We start from the raw sequence: 17761 nt of genomic DNA, 5'->3' as shown, positions 1-17761 counted from the left end.
TAATGTAGACACAGGAGAACTATTAGATAATTGACAGATGAAAGTTAAACACATGATAGGTAGAGGGAATATGATAGGGAGAGACACAGGCTATCTAGAACATAGATGATTCATAGATGGAACAAGGGCACATGATAGCTAGGGTATAGATGATCCATAAATGTAAGATAGGCTCAGAATAGATGCAGAGTAGGAGATAATTTGATGGGAGATAGACTCAAGATAACAACAGGATACATGCAAACATAGACATAAGATGATTATCAGGCATATAGCTAGATGGACATAAGATGGCTACAGCAAGTAGATGCTATAGATTGTAGAAAGATGTTTACTTAGTAAAATAATGGTCTTATTTGGTTTTAGAATCCACCTTTACCCGACTGAAAAAAAAAATGGAGAGGAATACACAAAAAATGAGGAGGTAAGAATTTGTAATACAATTGGCAAAGCTTTGTGTTCTGACCTCTGTTGTTATATCAAATGTAGACAAACTTTGTCAGGGAAGTTGAGGGTATTTTGGTCTCTTCCGTGGGTTTTCTATTCCCCCAGTTTCATTGTAAGACCTGGTAAGAATTACTGTTAAAGCAGGTGAGAACAGAAGGGAAGCTAAGTCTTCCTATTTCACTCAAGCTAGTTCAGGTTTAACTTAAGTGATTGCTAAACAACAGTGCCAGACATTGTATTAGGCTGTACTGGGAAGACATGGAAATGGATTGGTTTTTACTTTTAACAGCCTCACAGTCAAAGGGTGGAAATATTGACTTTCATGTTATTGTTTTAATAGAAATAGATCTTATTTGTTTGCTTGTTCATTTATCATTTATTTTGGAAACTAGCTCATGATATTTAGCCCAAGACTTGCATCAAATCCACAATCCTTCTGCCATCTCACCAGAGTACTGGATTAAGGCCATTTTCTGATATATCCTGCCACAGTAGTTATTGTGTATAATGAAGACCTTGGATGTTATATGAATGAAAAAGATCTGTCTTTCTGTCATCTTAGTCCTCTTTTAGGGCACCATATCAGTAATTAGCCTCAGCTTTACCATACATAAAGCCCATGTTTACTTCTCTGTAAATTAGTGGTGCCTCTAATACATGCCAGAGGATAACCCATGAAGATCTACGCAATTTGTTGAAGTGAATTCAGAAACTGTTGAATAGACTTCAGAGACTGATGAATAGACTTGAATATGGATCATCTAGAAAGAGACCCAGAGAACAGCCTGCTATTGCCTCTCGGTCTTCTCAAAGAGGTTTGACTTAGGTCCATTTCCCTGATTCTATGCACTCTTTGTGGCTACACTTTTCAAAATATTTTCTAGGCCGTGCCCACTCCCTCACAATGCATTTCTTCTTCAACCCTCTTCAAAATGCCTATAGCTGCTAGCACCCTACTTCACGAGTTCTACACACACCCTGTTCTCATCACTTTCACAGAGCTCACATAAAGATGGAAGGAGAGATTCAACCCCCCAAGGTTGCCTTTGAATCTCTACTCATGAGTAATGGAACACATAAGCACCCCCTACCAAACTAACAAAGTATTTCTCTAAATTATAAGCTGAGAATTCTAATATCAATAGTTATCTTAGTTTAACACCTGTCATTTCTTTTATGCAAAGGAATGTTCAATGTACAAACAAGTTATGAACAAAACACTGTTCCTGTTTTTAATACCTATGAAGAATACCATAAGACGGTTCTTCAGGTAAGGGTCTTTTAATGTGTTGTTTACATTTACATGTCAATCACCTAGAATGCAAGATGCACTACATCACATTTCAAAGCACAGCTGGAAAAGAACAAGTTTTCAAACAATAATGAAACAAATATTATAACAATACACACACTTAGATGGAAACCTAAGCCACGTGCAGGCATCTTTTATCCTTTTAAGCACTTTTATTTAAAAACAGAAGGTAGGTAGTTATTATATATTGAAATTTGTGTTGTGAAGAGGCTTCAGAATATCTCATTTGAAATCTGCCAATACTTTTATGAAACCAAATGCATATTTAAACTATTCCAGAAGCTGACTATAAACTGCAGAGATGGTTGTAGGCAAAAGTGCAGGCTGTGTGCTGTGAAACTGTGAGAGTCACTCTTCTACAACCTTTTAGCTTCTGTCTGGTATTAGTAACTTCCCTGGAAAACCTTTTCTTAGAGAAGTTTTTTTTTATGGCACAAATATGTCGTAAGTATGATCACAGCTGTTTTTAAGCACAAAAATGGGAAAAATAATAATTTTAGGGCCTGTGGAAACAGGGACACATTGATTTGATATTTTGACTCATGAAAAAAAGTTGAAGTTTTTGTTTTTCAATTGAGCTGGGGGTTGTTAGCTCAATAACAGCACTTGTCTAGCATTGGGTAATCCTTAATTCAATACTTAGCAAAAGTAGCATACAATTTTTGATTAACACAATGATTCTAGGAGGTGGTCAGTTGCTATTTATGTGCTACAAATATCTTCTCTTGCATAACCTTTGGGTGAGGATTAACACAAACCAGTTCCAAACCACAAGAGGTAATAAGACAATATTTGAAACTAATTTTTCATTTCACTAATGATTATGGTATGAAGATATGCATGATCACTTAGGAGTACTGGCTGCTCTTGCAGAGGAGGTAGGTTTAATTCTCTGCACTCACACTGCCACTCACAATGGTCTGTAGTTCCAGCTACAGAGAATGTGATGCCTTCTTCTGGCCTGTATGGGTACCAGGTACACACATGGTACACAGACACATATGCAAGGAAAAACACTCATACACACAAAATAAAAATATTTTAAAATGCTTGTGCTTTTTTATTGTACAATTCACTTTATCAGAGATTTATCACCAGTATTGCTTCTTTCAAAGGACTGATTGCCATTTTGTGTTTACAATGAGGTACTGTAACTTGCAACTATCTACTTGTAATAATTCTATGAGCTTGTTTCTTAAAATAATCATTTTATTGCAGAATAGGTTAAGGAAGTACTGCTTTAAAATAAATATTGGAGTTGTTGAGGATCACACAAGCAGTGTCTAGATCACACCTCTAAATTTAAATGAATGAGGACATCGGATTAGCAGTAATTCCTAGGAGAGCCCTGCTTGATTTGTCCTCTTCTTAGAGGTGATACTGAGGCAGGCACACAGGTATCCACATCTCCTTTCTCTGGACAACATTTTGGTATTTCACATGCTCTAAATGTCACCTTCTGGGAAACCTGACTTCACACCACTATACATTAGAAATGTGATAGCACTAACTATATTTTTAAGTTGAACACTAGGCTAAGTATAAATGAATGTGTCTTTAAAAATGTTTAGCATTCAAATACTAAACATGTTTAAAGTGTGACCATCTCCACTAAGAAATGAATATTTCTAGTGTGAGATGGAAAGTTTAGTTATTGATTTGGGGTACACTGAAATATGTTTGTTCAAGTGGCACATCATTGATAAATATCTCATGCTTAAGGTAAAGTAGATTCTGTGTAGGAGGCAGAATAATAGAATTTTAATTAAGGATGTGCCTACTTTATAGATATGTAAGAAATGCAATACATTTTCTGTGTTCTATTCTAATAATTTATACACTCAGAAATAAAGCTATCATTTTATTATTGTTCCACTATTTAATTATGTTATTATTCTGTCTTTATTAGTCATTTGAAAATATTTCAATTGTACTGAACTGCTTGAGGGAGATAATGCACAGGAAAACTGTGGACAGAATGGATTGTAATGTGAAGTAATTTCTAGAGGGTAATGCAACCTGCCTGAAGCACTGCACCTATAGCTATAAATGGCATGGGCAGCACTAAACACCTATGGCAAGGATACAGGGCAGACTAATGGTATTAGTATTGAAAGCAAAATCTGTTCTTTCTCCTGCTCCCTAGGAAGATATAATTGGGACGAGCCTATTAAATCTTGTTCATGATGAACAGAAGGATGACATATCTGAGAAGATCATTCTAAATCTTCCATTGGCAAATATAGGTATGCATACATGGTTTTGTTTTCATTTTTAATTTAATTTTTGAATTGTGTGTGAAAAGTAATACTTAGCTGAACAATTCCTTGCTCTCTTACACCTTAGTAGTTTTTGAAAAAAAATCAGAGTAGTTGCTCATAATATATCTATTTAAGTTAATAGCCTATAATTTCAAATACTACATTTCTCACACTAAAAATTATTTCCTCTGGAGAAGTATGGGGGAGCTCCATAGGCCCTTACGCTCAGATGACGAGCCCTCACACTCAGTGGAAGAGCTCAAGAGAGCTGATGGATCCTGAGGGAGGAAGAGTGGGTTACCTCTAAGGATGTAGCCCCTAGCAGTGGTTCTCAACCTTCCTAATTCTGAGACCTTTTAATACAGTCTCTCATGCTGTGGTAACCCCCCACCATAAATTTATTTTCATTGCTACCTCATAACTGTACTTTGGCTACTGTTATGAATGGTAATGCAAATATCTGATATGTACATGGTCTTAGGTGATTCCTATGAAAGAGTTGTTCTACCCCCAAAGGGCTGAGAAATGTTGCTCTAGTGGAAGGATATGGGTAGTACACAGTGGAATTGTGTAGTTTGGGGGACACAAAGTTAGGAAGGACTGAGTGGAGATGTGGAACTGAATCTGAGCTAAGTTGGAGGGAATGGGAACATGATCAAAATTTATCACATGCATATATGAAATTCTAAAAGAGTCAATAAAATTATTTAATTGAGAAATCATACCACCCTGTCTTAGTATTTACAATAAAACATAATTACAGCAGCCTTTCTCGAATTTTAGTAGTGCTATACAAATACTAGTGTATTGTGTTCCAGCTAGTGCCTATTTTATGGATATAAGAATGATATCTCTTCTGAGGACCAGCATTTATGGAAAGAAAGTTGTGTTCTTTACAATATTGTCTTGACTAAGGAAGACTATTGTCTGAAATAATCCATCAGACTACGTAACTTTACGTGTATCTTGCTCTCTTTAGTAGGAAGCCTAATCGAATTTTGCTGTTATATAAGAAAAGGAAACGTAGGTCAGAGTGGCCAGGACACATATTGTTACAGGGCCATGTACCAAGGGAGATATATGAGTACGTGAAATTCATATTGTACCTACAGGATTCTTATGATGGTAAGCAAGCCAGATGATGATACTTACATGATGTTCATGAGTGCTGTATTCCCTGATTGCTAGCATACTAATTCTTGTATTACTGTCACTTGTGAAATACCTGATACCCCTACACTCACAATTTCTGACTACATTAGATATTTAAAAATACTGAAATTTATAAGGTGAGGTCATATAGAAACATGGATGATTATAAAGGTTGAGGATGTGGATGTCTTTTCTGACAAAACAAAATAATTTTAAAAACCTAATCCAAAAAATGTTTAATGCACTGAATAGCTTAAAGGGAGCTCCATGAATAACTTGAATAAGTTACAGATGGATTTTGTAGTTTGTAAACCATACCACAAATTAGATTCACTGGAGTCTAGAATTCTAACATTATATCAAGGGCCAATATATAGAATATAAACTCTAAATCTCTATACACTGACCTGGCAAAAGAAGTCATTTCACCTAAATTTTTCAATAGATAACATTTATGTCAGGTGTAGTATGGGACCTAGTTTTTGAAGGTCAAGGAAGTACAAGCTGAGAAATCAAGATACAAAATTAAAGTTGGCCATTAAAATATCTGAGTTAATCAGAGGTAAGGTATAATACTTTTTGCTTCAGGTACCCAAACGCATGTTAAAATATTTCTCCTATTTCTTTCTTGAAAGTTAAAGGTGAAATATCATTAAAAATCACTTGGACAGATGCATGAACACACACACACACACACACACACACACACACACACACACACACACAATTTCTTTTAGAGACTAACTCAAGAATCCATAGGTCAAAAGAAAAAGATTGACAACAGCACAAAAATCACACCTTTGTTTTTTCAGTATGCATGCCTCATACATTAGTGGTGACCATGTGGGGAATCTGGGGATCTTAGATGGAAAGGAAGGGAGATAAAGAGAAGCCCATGGCTCAGAATCTTGAAAACTGCCAGTGAGGTGACAAACAGCATTGTGATGTGGAAGTTTTCTGCCTGCTCTCTTAGCCAGGATAGCTTCTGATTTAATTGCCATTATGTCTGTCACCCTTAGAGTCATTTGTATTTTTCAGAAACTACAGTCCTAATAGCAGAAAGATTTTGTCTTCTGCTCGAAGGCTGTTATGGGAGGAAAAGTAGTATGTTGTGGGAAACATTTATGTTCTACATACGCCAGATGAGTCAGTGAGTATGCTCTATATCTCTCTCTTATTGATGGGCACATCATTTTCACTTTCAGCTACTGGACATCAGTGTACATACATTTAGTATTCAGCAAGGAAAGAACAACTTGTATATTAGTTTTATAAAGTGAATTTTCATGTCCTCCCTCCCTCACAACCTTAGGTACTTGATTGTAAAGGCTTTTTACAGGCCAAAGGAAAAGCTAGTTATTAAAATGCATGTGTTAGATTGAAAATCGTTTAGTTTGTATTTTCAATGACATGAAATACTTTTCATGTCCTAGATACTGTGGTAAGTACCAGGGAATCACATACAGGCAGCCGAAAGACAAGGCACTGATAAAAGGTGTCATCACGAGAAAGTGAGCTGGTGATTTGTGTTTTGAATAGGGTACCCCCAAGGCTAACAAGGGCAGTTTATACAGAGAGTGCACTGACCTCAATTTGGAGAGTTTGAAGGAATAAAATTGCTTATGTGACTCAAATAAGGGAAAGAGTGAAGGGGATGGTGGAGACAGGAAAGTGATAGATTGTGCAGTACTTTGCTCACTATAGAAATACATACAGAATTTATGCTAAGCAGTGTATGATCTGGACTGAAATCTCTAGGCTGCTTTGAATGTGGAACATGAAGTATAAAGAAACAAGAATGGAGATAACCAGATGTGAATGGCAGGAATCTGGATTGATTTTAGTCATGGGGATGGAAACTCCAGGATTTGGAATGAATGGATACAGGGCTAACTAGAACATTGTAGACTGGGTAGTGTTAGCAGCCTAGATAAAGAGCTCTGTTTGGCTGTGGACCATGTTTCTATTGTGATGCCATAGTAGATCACTCCTAGATTCAATTGTAGAACAAACCACTTTTCCATATTGAAGAAAGTGAGGAAAGTTGTATAGAGGAGAACACTGAAGGAAGTTGTCTGATTTGATTGCCTCATTCACTCTTTCTTCATACTAATCCTCTGGGATCTGTGTTTTATCTTCTGCCACAAGAATGTAGACGTCTAAGATACAGGATGACTCAGCCAAAAGATCTGTTTCCTATTCTGAGAAAGAGAAAACAAATTTTGCTTGTCCCACCCATATTCCACTAGTCTCCATCATTGCACCAGAAAGTCTATTTGCGATTTCCTCCAGTTTTTCTCTCTGTGCCTATAGGATATTGTTTCTATACCAGTTGATATTTTGGAAAACATATTAAAGAGAACAGAGATAGCAGTCAGAGGAGTCTTTATAGTGTACGGGTGTAAAATAGCAAGCAGTGAACTTGAATCAAAGTGAAATTCCTTGATCTACTAGTGTTGGACTAAACCACTGTATGTGCATAAGTTGTTTTTATACCTGTAAACCTAGCATCTTTTTCAAACTGACGTGACACTTGGATTAACTTGAATATATAATGCATGTTAGAAATGTCAAATTTTTCTAGTACATAGGTACATTTAATGCCAATTAGGGGGTTAGAAGAAGGTGTAACTTTTCTCTGTACAAAGCTGTAGATTTGATTCTCAGAGATGCTAAAATGGTGACAACTGATGATGCTAATTTTTTGCAGGCACAGCCAGTTAACATTCAAACAAATGCTGTAGATGATGATTCCGATGATGACAGTACTATACAACACCTTAGGTAAGAGGTATCATGGCTGTAAATAATGCAGAGCTGAAACAAGTGGTTTTTTTGCTACATAAAGCCAAAATAAGAAAGATTAAGAATTTTAAAATGACGAATTAGCTTTTCTGAACCTACCATATCATTTAATATAATTTATTGTCTTCCAACAGAATAAACACGGATAAATGGTTTTTAATTTTTAACATACTCAAATTATGTTTAAAACTACAGAATTTTCCTTGCCTTTCTGTCTATTTTTCTCTCACCCACCTATCTGCTTACCTACCTACCTACCTACCTACCTACCTACCTACCTACCTACCTACATATATACATACATACATACGTACATACATCTGTATGTGTGTTTGAGTACACCACCACCAATAACTCTTCCAGTTTCCAGATCTGTACACTTTAATGTATGGAAGGAATCGTTTAACTACTGTCTGTTGTATCATTTCCTAGATTAATCCAATAATGGTCCTAGAAAAAAGTGACAGAAAAGAGCACATAATATACATCTGAGGTTATTCCCTAATGATGCAGCAGTGGCTTATATCCTGCTCCATCCACACAGGACAATGGAGCAAAACATTCACTTGCTCTCAGGTGAAAAGATGTCTAGTGCAGGTCACATTATTTGTCAGTTTGTGTGTGGGAGAGAGGAGGGGAAAGGGGAGGGGCAAGAGGGAGAAAGAAGGAAAGTGAAAAGGAAAGGGAGAGGGAGAATGGGGAGAGAGGCTCCAGGAGAGAGAAAGCCTGAGTGCAAGAGAAAGTGAGAAAGAGCTAGACAGCAAGAGAGAGAGAAACAGAGAGAGGGAGAGAGAGAGAGAGAGAGAGAGAGAGGAGAGAGAGAGAGAGAGAGAGAGAGAGAGAGAGAGAGAGAGAGAGAGAGAGAGAGAGAGAGAGAGAGATTTTCAGGCTTTCCAGGAACTCACTATATAAAGCAGGCTGGCCTCCAACTCACAGAGATCCTCCTGCCTCTGCCTCCCATGTTCCGGGGTTACATGAGTGGGCCACCATGCACAGCCTGCAAGAAAATTCAAAGGCAAAAATTTGCCATATGGTTTCAAACAAAACACAAGCTTGGCTTTGAAACAGTTCTGCCAAGCCAAGTAAATTTAAGGTGAAAGATAGATTAATGTCTGAAGTACATGGGAGAGCTAGGGGGCCCAGGTTACTTACTACCTTAAAAAAATCACGATTGGGAAAAGATGGATAAAAAGGAACAATATTTTGCAGCCAAGGCTCAGGGCTTAGAAAAAGTCCAGGATGATGTGAAGTGTTTAAACTTCAGTGACTGGTTTCAATTGAAAACAAGGAGGAATCAGACTATTGTATGGTTGTCCGTTAAGACCCAGGGCTTACAATCAGAAGCCTGTGAAGGCTCTGTTCAAAGCCTGCTGGCCACCAAGCCTACCTGCTGTGAAGCCTGCCTAGACAAACTGAATTTTGCCCATTTTTAAATTCATAACAGGGAACTCAACAGAGGCAGAAGGTGGATTTAAGGTTGCCTCTGGCCAGGTATTATGTGCAGAATGGATGGGGACAGAGAGGAATGGTAGCTAGAACAGTGGAATACCTTTTCTGAGCTATGAAAATGTTCTCAAACTGTCTTGGGGTTGGAGAGTTATCTTAGTGCTTCCCCAGAGTAAGTCACCAGCATATAAAGAAATATGTAAATATGAAAGGGCTAAAAATGCAAAGGGAACTGAAATCATTATAATCATCTTATGATCTGAATGGACCAGAAATCCTTGAATTGAAAGCTTTAATTGAAGTGTTTGAAATGTGTGTTTTGTCACTTTTTTTTTAAAAAAAGGGTTTCTCCACTGGCAGGGAATGTAGCTCCGTTGACAGAGTGCTTGCCTAGCATAAACCTAGCAGCATATGCCTGTGATATCTGAGTTGAGAGGTGGGGGCACATAGATCAATTTAAAGACAATCATTGTCTGTGTATTTTGCCTACATGTATGTCTTTGCACCACATATCTCCAGTGAAAAATGGCAGTTGGAAAGGGGTGTGAGATACTCTGGAACTGGAGTTACAGAGAGGTGTAGGCTTCCATTGAGGGAGCTGGGAATTGAAACTAGGGCCTCTGAAAGAGGAGTCAGTATTCTTAACTGCTGAGTCATTCCTCCAGCCCCAAAATAAAAATTCTAATGTCTTCCTTGACAACATACTGAGTTTAAGTCTAGCCTGGGTCATGTGAGATCCTACTTTCAAGAAGAAATCAACATGTGTTTTGTATATATGTACACCCATACACATGTGTGTGTGTTGTGTTAGAATTTTCTCTAAGTGTTAACTATTGTAAATAATATGCTTGTGTTTAAATAATATCACACTGAAAATTAATCCAGTAAGAGTAAAAATTTTACATTTCATGCCCAAATAATATATGCAGATGGGTGCGATAACTCATTAACTGGCTTTTCCTGTTTTAACTCTTCTTTATGCCATCAGAATCTCATAAATATCACTTAGCACATTTACTGTTAGGTTATCTTGCTTCTTCCTTCCTTCCTTTCTTTCTTTCTTTCTTTCTTTCTTTCTTTCTTTCTTTGTTTTTCTTTTTCTTTTTGTTTTTTTCGAGACAGGGTTTCTCTGTGTAGTTCTGGCTATCCTGGAACTCACTCTGTAAACCATTCTGGCCTCGAACTCAGAAATCCACCTGCCTCTGCCTCCCAAGTGCTGGGACTAAAGGCGTACACCACCACTGCCCAGCTGTTTATTTTTTTAAAGACAGACATATTACTATACCTCAACCTCTCATATTTTGTACTGATGGTGGGTTTCTTGTTGCTTGACCTCCCAAATATAAACCTTGTTTTTGTGTTATTGTCTTTGCGAGACTAGAATAAGATTTAGAACCATGACATAAACTATGTTGGCTAAGTGTTTTTCCACGGAATCAAACCTCTAATCCTATGACACAGGACATTTTAAAGTTAGACAAACAAAGTAGTGGGTTGACTTATGGTATTTCCATGCATACATATCATTATACAATGTTAATTTTAATATGATTTTATTCATTCTTTAACAATTTCACACAATGCATTTAGGTTATATTATCTCCACCTTCTCTTTTTAATGCTTCACAGATCAGTTGCTATGTATTTTCTCCTATGGTGTGGCCATTAACCCAGTCAGAAATTGGTTGGTTGCACCCATAACATTGTAATGCCATGATTGTAAACATGGGCATGTCTTGCCATGCTAGGCATTATCCTTGATCACAGTGTTCACAGCTAGTAAGCCTGTTGATGAATTTCTTTCCTCAATCCCCTTTCAGTACTATGAAAGTTATCCAGCAATGAGGAAGCTTCCTGACCAATACACAAAAGACATATTAATAATGATTTCTTTATGGCTTTATTAAGGTTTCGAAAATGCCACCGTAGGAACAAAATGCATACAGATGCTCAGGCTGAAGTTGTGAATGTGGAGGAGTGTCCTGAAGCAGGCACAGAAGTATGTACATTGGCAGTCACCCAGAGAACCATTGGGGCCTTTATTCTTGTTATGTTATTGTTTAGTTAATGTGTGTTATCAATATAGAAAGTCGTTCATTTCAATAAGTGTCTTATGAGCATGACAGTTTCTGTTATTTTTTTTCCTTACTGTAAGTAACTGCCATGCTTAGAGTAGTCCTTGTGCTTATCCTGACCCTAAGTTGAGCATCTACAAATATTTTAAAATAACATTTGACTAAATCATAAGCAGGCTTAGGGATAACTGACATCGTTTGATTCTTTTATTCTTTTATTCTCCTAACTTGCTCTATAGCATTAACCCTAGAAATTCTAGTGTACAATTCATTTATTTCTTACAGCCAAAATACTCTTACTGATATTTTCCATTTAATCTGCCTAAAACATTATCTCATACTTGGCATTTATTGTGTTTGAAGCCTACCTTACATGTGTAGGAACTCGGAGAAAACCCATCAGTGGCCACTTCCTCTTTGAGGCTTAGTACCCCAACAATATTTTTAAGGATGTATAGGTGTGTGTGTGTGTGTGTGTGTGTGTGTGTGTGTGTGTGAAGATTTTGTGTCATTCTTCAATTACTGAAGTATATTGTGAGGTGTGTCTAAGGTTTGGGACAGGTCTGCCTGTTTTTCCTAGGATGCCTGTCTTATTCTATCTTGTAAGTGAAATGTGTTATCTTATGTTGGAAATTCAGGTTGAGATTGTAGAAGTTCAAGCAGCCACTCAGCGAATGCCATTTGAATTAGTTCAGGCCTGGACACACTCTCACTCAAGCATAAACCCAGACTTAAATGCAGCCACAAGCATAAGCGCTGGCATGAGGACAAGCACAAGTTCTTCATCTACAGATATTTCATCAACAACACCAGTATCATGTAGGTACAATTAGCTATTTGGATGTGGTCTAAAGAAATAGGATGGCCTTCAAGGTCATAGCAAGGTTTAAAATAAAGACCATGCTCAGTTTATAATGGTGTGAAATCACAGATGTCAAGTCTAACTTTGCTTGTTTTCTGTAAACTTTTGGATATGATGATTTCAGAGCAATAAAGGTAAATATCTCTTCACAGATTCAATCAATCCCCAGTCTTGTACATTCTAGAAATCCCAATGAGATATGTGCAACTTCTCGCTCTTCCAATAGGAAGAATTCAATAAAATTCTTATTATTCACTTGCTTTTTCCTTTTTTGGCACATTTTACTGTTTTGTCACAATCTTCTCTGTGCTTTCTTCCTTAGCCCCTACATCTGGACAGGGATATGTGATAGATCCAAAATATATGCTAGAGCCCCAAGACAGAGAATTTGAAGTAGGTTCAGAGTTCCTCCTAAATGACAGCCAAGACACAGAAGCCTCTCCAGAACAAGGAGAATGCACTGAAGAGGATGTGAAGAAACCCTTGGTAGAGGCAAAGCTATCCAATCCTAAGGAACATGTAATTGATGAATATTCTGCACGTCACGATGCTTCTTCAGATGATGATTTCTTTATAATAACAGAAGATACTGAAGACAAGAAAGACCCTAAGTTCCAAGAAGTCGTTGTGGGTCAATAACAAGGACATCAGAAGGCACCTGAGGCTGCCCCATCTTGTCCAACCACACCATTACAGGCTGTGCACCCAGAAGCTGTGGTAGAACCCACAGTACGCACATATTTGCAGGTCAAGGATGCTGAGGTACATCTGAAAGTTTTTCAAAATGCATTTTTTGCACCTCTAACATTGTTGAGCTTAAATTCAGTTTGCCCAGGTTAACTTTATAGTTTCTAATCTACTAGCTTTTCAAATATACAAGAATGTTTTGTGCTTCAGAGAATAGTTGAAGTAAGTTGAACTGCTACGAAAATACTGAATTTCTACTGGTCCTGATTTTCCTCATGTGTGGGCAAATCTCAAGAGAGGGCAGCTTTTTTGAAGACTTATCCCAACCTTCTCCTCAGCAAACAGCAGCATAAGCTAGTTTCATTTCTTCTGCTGGCCTTCATTTCTTCTATCTGTGATTGTGGATACAACCATGTATTTAGATAATGATTTTCTAAAAGGCCGGATTCTTAAATATACAAGATGATCAAGCAAGGGAGTGAGTTTCTATCAGTTATGCAGAATTGTTTGTATCTCTTACAGATCCATAACGCAGATACTCCACCCCCAATTCCCCAGGCAATCTTCATAGAATAAAACCTAAAAGATGGTTGTTTCATTTTAGCCCCAGCAATGTGACAATGGCAAATTCTTGAGTCTTGGCATGTTTGATTTTGAAAAGGCCTTCTTGCCTTGCAGTGATTTTTTTTTTTTGGAGTATCATGAAATTTCATTGAACAATTTAGAAGAAAATTTACGTGAATACATTTATCCTTCTTTAAAAAAGTTTTTAAACTAAAATGTTTTGGGTTTTTTTCTTTTTGAATTAGTACACATTTAAATTCTCAGTGTAAATATGATTTTTATTTCTTATAATAATGAGTAATGGGTCTGCAATCTGGTTATGTATAGGAGGTGATGGCCCAGGCAGGTCTTAGCAGGGCCCAGTATAACATCTATATGTCTGGGGTTTCTTCAGGTCTTGGGTAAGCAATCCCTCTCCATGTTCACTGTGTTTCATACATTAAGGAAAAGCATAGACTAAGAGCAAATCTTTGTTACTTTGCTTACTTACAAATGCAGCCAAGGAGAACATATCAATACTAGTGTCCACTTATTGGGGAAAGGTTTGCCCAACTCTGTGGCCCATGAGTGATGATGACAGAGGTCTATGATTTGAATATAAGTAGATCCTTCCATGATGAACAACTTTCTTACCCAGATATTGAAGAGGAGGTACAGAAATTCAGTTTACTTTTATAACTGAAAGGACATTTCATTTTCAAAAAATGTTGGGTTGCTTCCTTTACTTGGCTTAGCCTACTCAATACATTACAATTCAGTGATCCCAGAAAGTGAAAACTATCTGTGCAAGGTAGACATGAATATAGGCTAGATGATATACACATGTTTGTGTGGGTGTTTTAGATTTTTAAAAGTCTGTAACCCAGGGGCATGTCTGTGAATAAGGTGCTAGCAAAGCAGTCAGTAGTTCCTATAGCCTCATATGTACAGAGACCAGACTTTTATTGTTTTTGAATTCATTTGAATGTTAAGTTGGTTTCTTGGGAGGGGGTGGGTTTTTTTCAGACATTGAATTACTTTTATGTTTATTTTTTGATGCATCAAAACCTGTAGGATAGAGAACAAGAACAATGTAAATATGAATTTGCCCAATGTATTGAAATGCTTCAAAACTTAAAATATGAACGATCAGGGCAGCATCAAACCAGGCAAGGACAAGGATCTTGTGTGCATTGTCCACGAGAACAGGTACTGGGATAGACTGAGCATGAAATGTAAGATGGGTATGTATGGTATATCTGTATCTTTTTTACAATAACCCTGTTGTTTTGTACAGGTGGTGACTGTTATTGATGACTTGGGGTCACCCACCATGGAATTTTTTGGAAATGACAATTCTCAGCATTCATGAAATGAGACACATAGGTGAGAGATAGATTGGGAAGAAGGGTGGAGGCCATCACCTTTTCCCTTTTTCCTGCCTAGTAGTGCCTATCTGAGTACCTATTAATAGAATGAAGGATCTTTCACACAGAAAGCCTAGATAAGACAGCCTCAAAGGGAGAGACTTCAAATCTAAGCCTTGAACTTAGTTGGCTACATTGCTCAAGTTCAGAGTTTCTGCACAGGGTGTTTGTAGAGAGACTTTATTGACCACAGCTGAGTAATTCCCCAGTTTCATGTCTGTTCTTTAACATTTTGGAATGAAGGCACTCGCTATGAAAACCAGGGATATAGATGTAAGATTTCTGTTACATGCTGTGAAGAGCTAATAATATATAAATGTGGGTCAGGTTATATGTAGCATGGAGAATTTCACATGAGCCATCATATTTTGACTTATGTCACTGCTTCAAATTTCTTCTCTTACAGATGTTGGGAGGATCCTATAGATTGTGCCCCTCCACTTCAGCATCATTCATCAAGATCATGCCAGGAAATGACTGTATCACATCAAACATTGGCAGCCTCATGTCAAGCAACATTACCGTCATGTCAAGCATCATTAGTGTCATGTCCAGGATCTTTACCATCATGTTCAGCATCTGCACCATCATCTCAAGTACCTGTACTGATACATCAAGAATATGTACCAATATGTCAAGTTTCTGCACCAATGAGTGAAGCATTTGCACCACCAAGCCAAACATATGCATCAACAAGTCAACCATCTGCACAGTTATGCCAAGCATTGGCAGCTTCACGTCAGGCATCTGGACTGTTATGTCAAGCATCTGTAGTGACCCATCAAGTATCTGCACCTCGATGCCAATCATTGGCAGTGTCACATCAAGCATCTGCACCACCATGTCAAGCATCAGCAACATCACGTCAAGCATCAGTGGTGTCACAACAAGTATTGGCAGCATCATATCAGCAATCAGCAATGACACCCGTAGGTGCTTCTCAATCATCTGGAAACCTTGATTTAAAAATACCTGCCCTGGAATCCTCAGAAAATTTTATGCAGCTATAGAATAATGTCATGGGCCCCATTACAGAACATTATCATTTAGTAAAGGTCCACTCTTGGCTTTACAGGCAAAGAGAGAATCAGTATTAAAAGTTGAGATATTCTATAGCTTTTATTATTTTGCATTTAGAAGGATTCTGAGCCTCTTCTTCATAAGGGAAACAGACTAGAAATATAGTCTCTACTTGAAATGCAGACATGAAGTATTATCAAGTTGAGGAAGTTACACATGTAGAACTCATTGCTTTGTAAAACCAGTGTCTACTAGGATCTGTATATGACTGAACTAGATGGATGGTTCTCAGGTACAATCGACATTCTGTCTTCCTCAGCATAGATTATCTAATGAAAGAATTCTAGCCAAGCATTTAAGTTAACCACTCTCACAACCCCCCTTTATTTTCTCAGCATGCTTCTTTTGACCACCGAAGAGAGAACATTCCATGCTTTCTGCCCCCTGGACAAGATCACTCTGGTTCCTTTTGGGCTGAAGAGGACACTAATCCTCATCCATGAGGGGAAGATGAGGCTGAAGACAGACCTCCACTGTCTTCATGGGAAAGGGCCATACAAAATGGGAGAGTCCCTTGATGGGAGAGGGTGTGTGGGTTATACTGCTTTGCTTGAAAATTAAGTTTGTAGTTACTCTTAAGCATAGTCAGTTTATTGTAAATATTGCTGAAGAAGTTTACTGTTACATCCAACTTGGTGTGTGATAACAGGTGATCCCTGGCCCCTGCTTTTTCAACACCACTTTGTGTATATGTATATCCAGATGTGCTTTTGTTGTGGCATGAGCAGTATGTCAGGGCCCTAAATATTTTTCTTGATGAAATTTAAACTACCATAGAATTGCAACACAGGGGGGAAACCTGTTCTATCATGCAGTTTTCCCAAATTCTGATGCCCTGTTTATTTATTTTTTATTTCTATCTCTTTTCTGTAGCCCGGTGCTATTTGATATCCTGTGTTAAATAGTTATCCAATTGTGAGCGACTAATATCTGTTCAGAATAGTATACATATTACTTAATAAACACTATGCTCTACTACAAGTATTATGTCTGTGTTGTTGACTTTGATATCCTAGGAATATTACTGACTTGGTAGACTGTGCTTATGTCCTGATGAAGAGCCCATATTTTACAGCTAAATATCTCATGCAATACCTTTTCCTAGTGTATTAGCATTTTTTTGCCACACTTACAAATATCACTGGCTGCTACTCTTGCATATGGCTATGAGTATAGACACTGTCCTCCTGAGTGCAGCCTTTCTTTTTGGTTTGTCTTTATTTGTGTGTTGTCTCAGCCTTACTTTTAAAGTAAACAAACCAATGAAATAAAACCAAGAATAGTCTGGCATGCCTCGGGGCTCATGGTTTATGCCTGAGTGTTAGAAAAGGAAAGTTTCTGTGCTCCCTAAATTCACTGGGATCCTTAATCTCCAGTGTGATGGATTTGGAGATGAGGAATTGGAGAGGTGATTATGGTTCTGAGGATAGGAGTATGGCAGTGGCTTTTGACAGCTCCTCAACCATCCTGGTACCAGAGTGACTTTGGAGTTCCCTTTGTCTTTCCACATATCACTTATAGTTCTTACAATCACAGGTAAAGCTCTGCATTTTGAAAGGGACTTTAGTACCTTGGTCTTCTGCTGCAGAATAGGACATGGGAGAACAGAACACTTTACTCCCAAATATAAGACTGCAGAATGCAGCAATCAGAGTGAGCAAGTC

General features: G+C 37.7%; 1 pseudogene; it reads left to right on the top strand.

Moving 5' to 3' along the window:
* Window positions 1–395: 395 nt before the first annotated feature.
* Window positions 396–16540, top strand: LOC117701289 (uncharacterized; annotated as a pseudogene).
* Window positions 16541–17761: the final 1221 nt, after the last annotated feature.

Source organism: Arvicanthis niloticus, assembly GCF_011762505.2.
Source record: "Arvicanthis niloticus isolate mArvNil1 chromosome Y unlocalized genomic scaffold, mArvNil1.pat.X SUPER_Y_unloc_4, whole genome shotgun sequence".
Taxonomy (NCBI): domain Eukaryota; kingdom Metazoa; phylum Chordata; class Mammalia; order Rodentia; family Muridae; genus Arvicanthis; species Arvicanthis niloticus.
The sequence above is the reverse complement of the archived record's forward strand: the minus strand, read 5'-3'. Positions and strand labels throughout refer to the sequence as shown.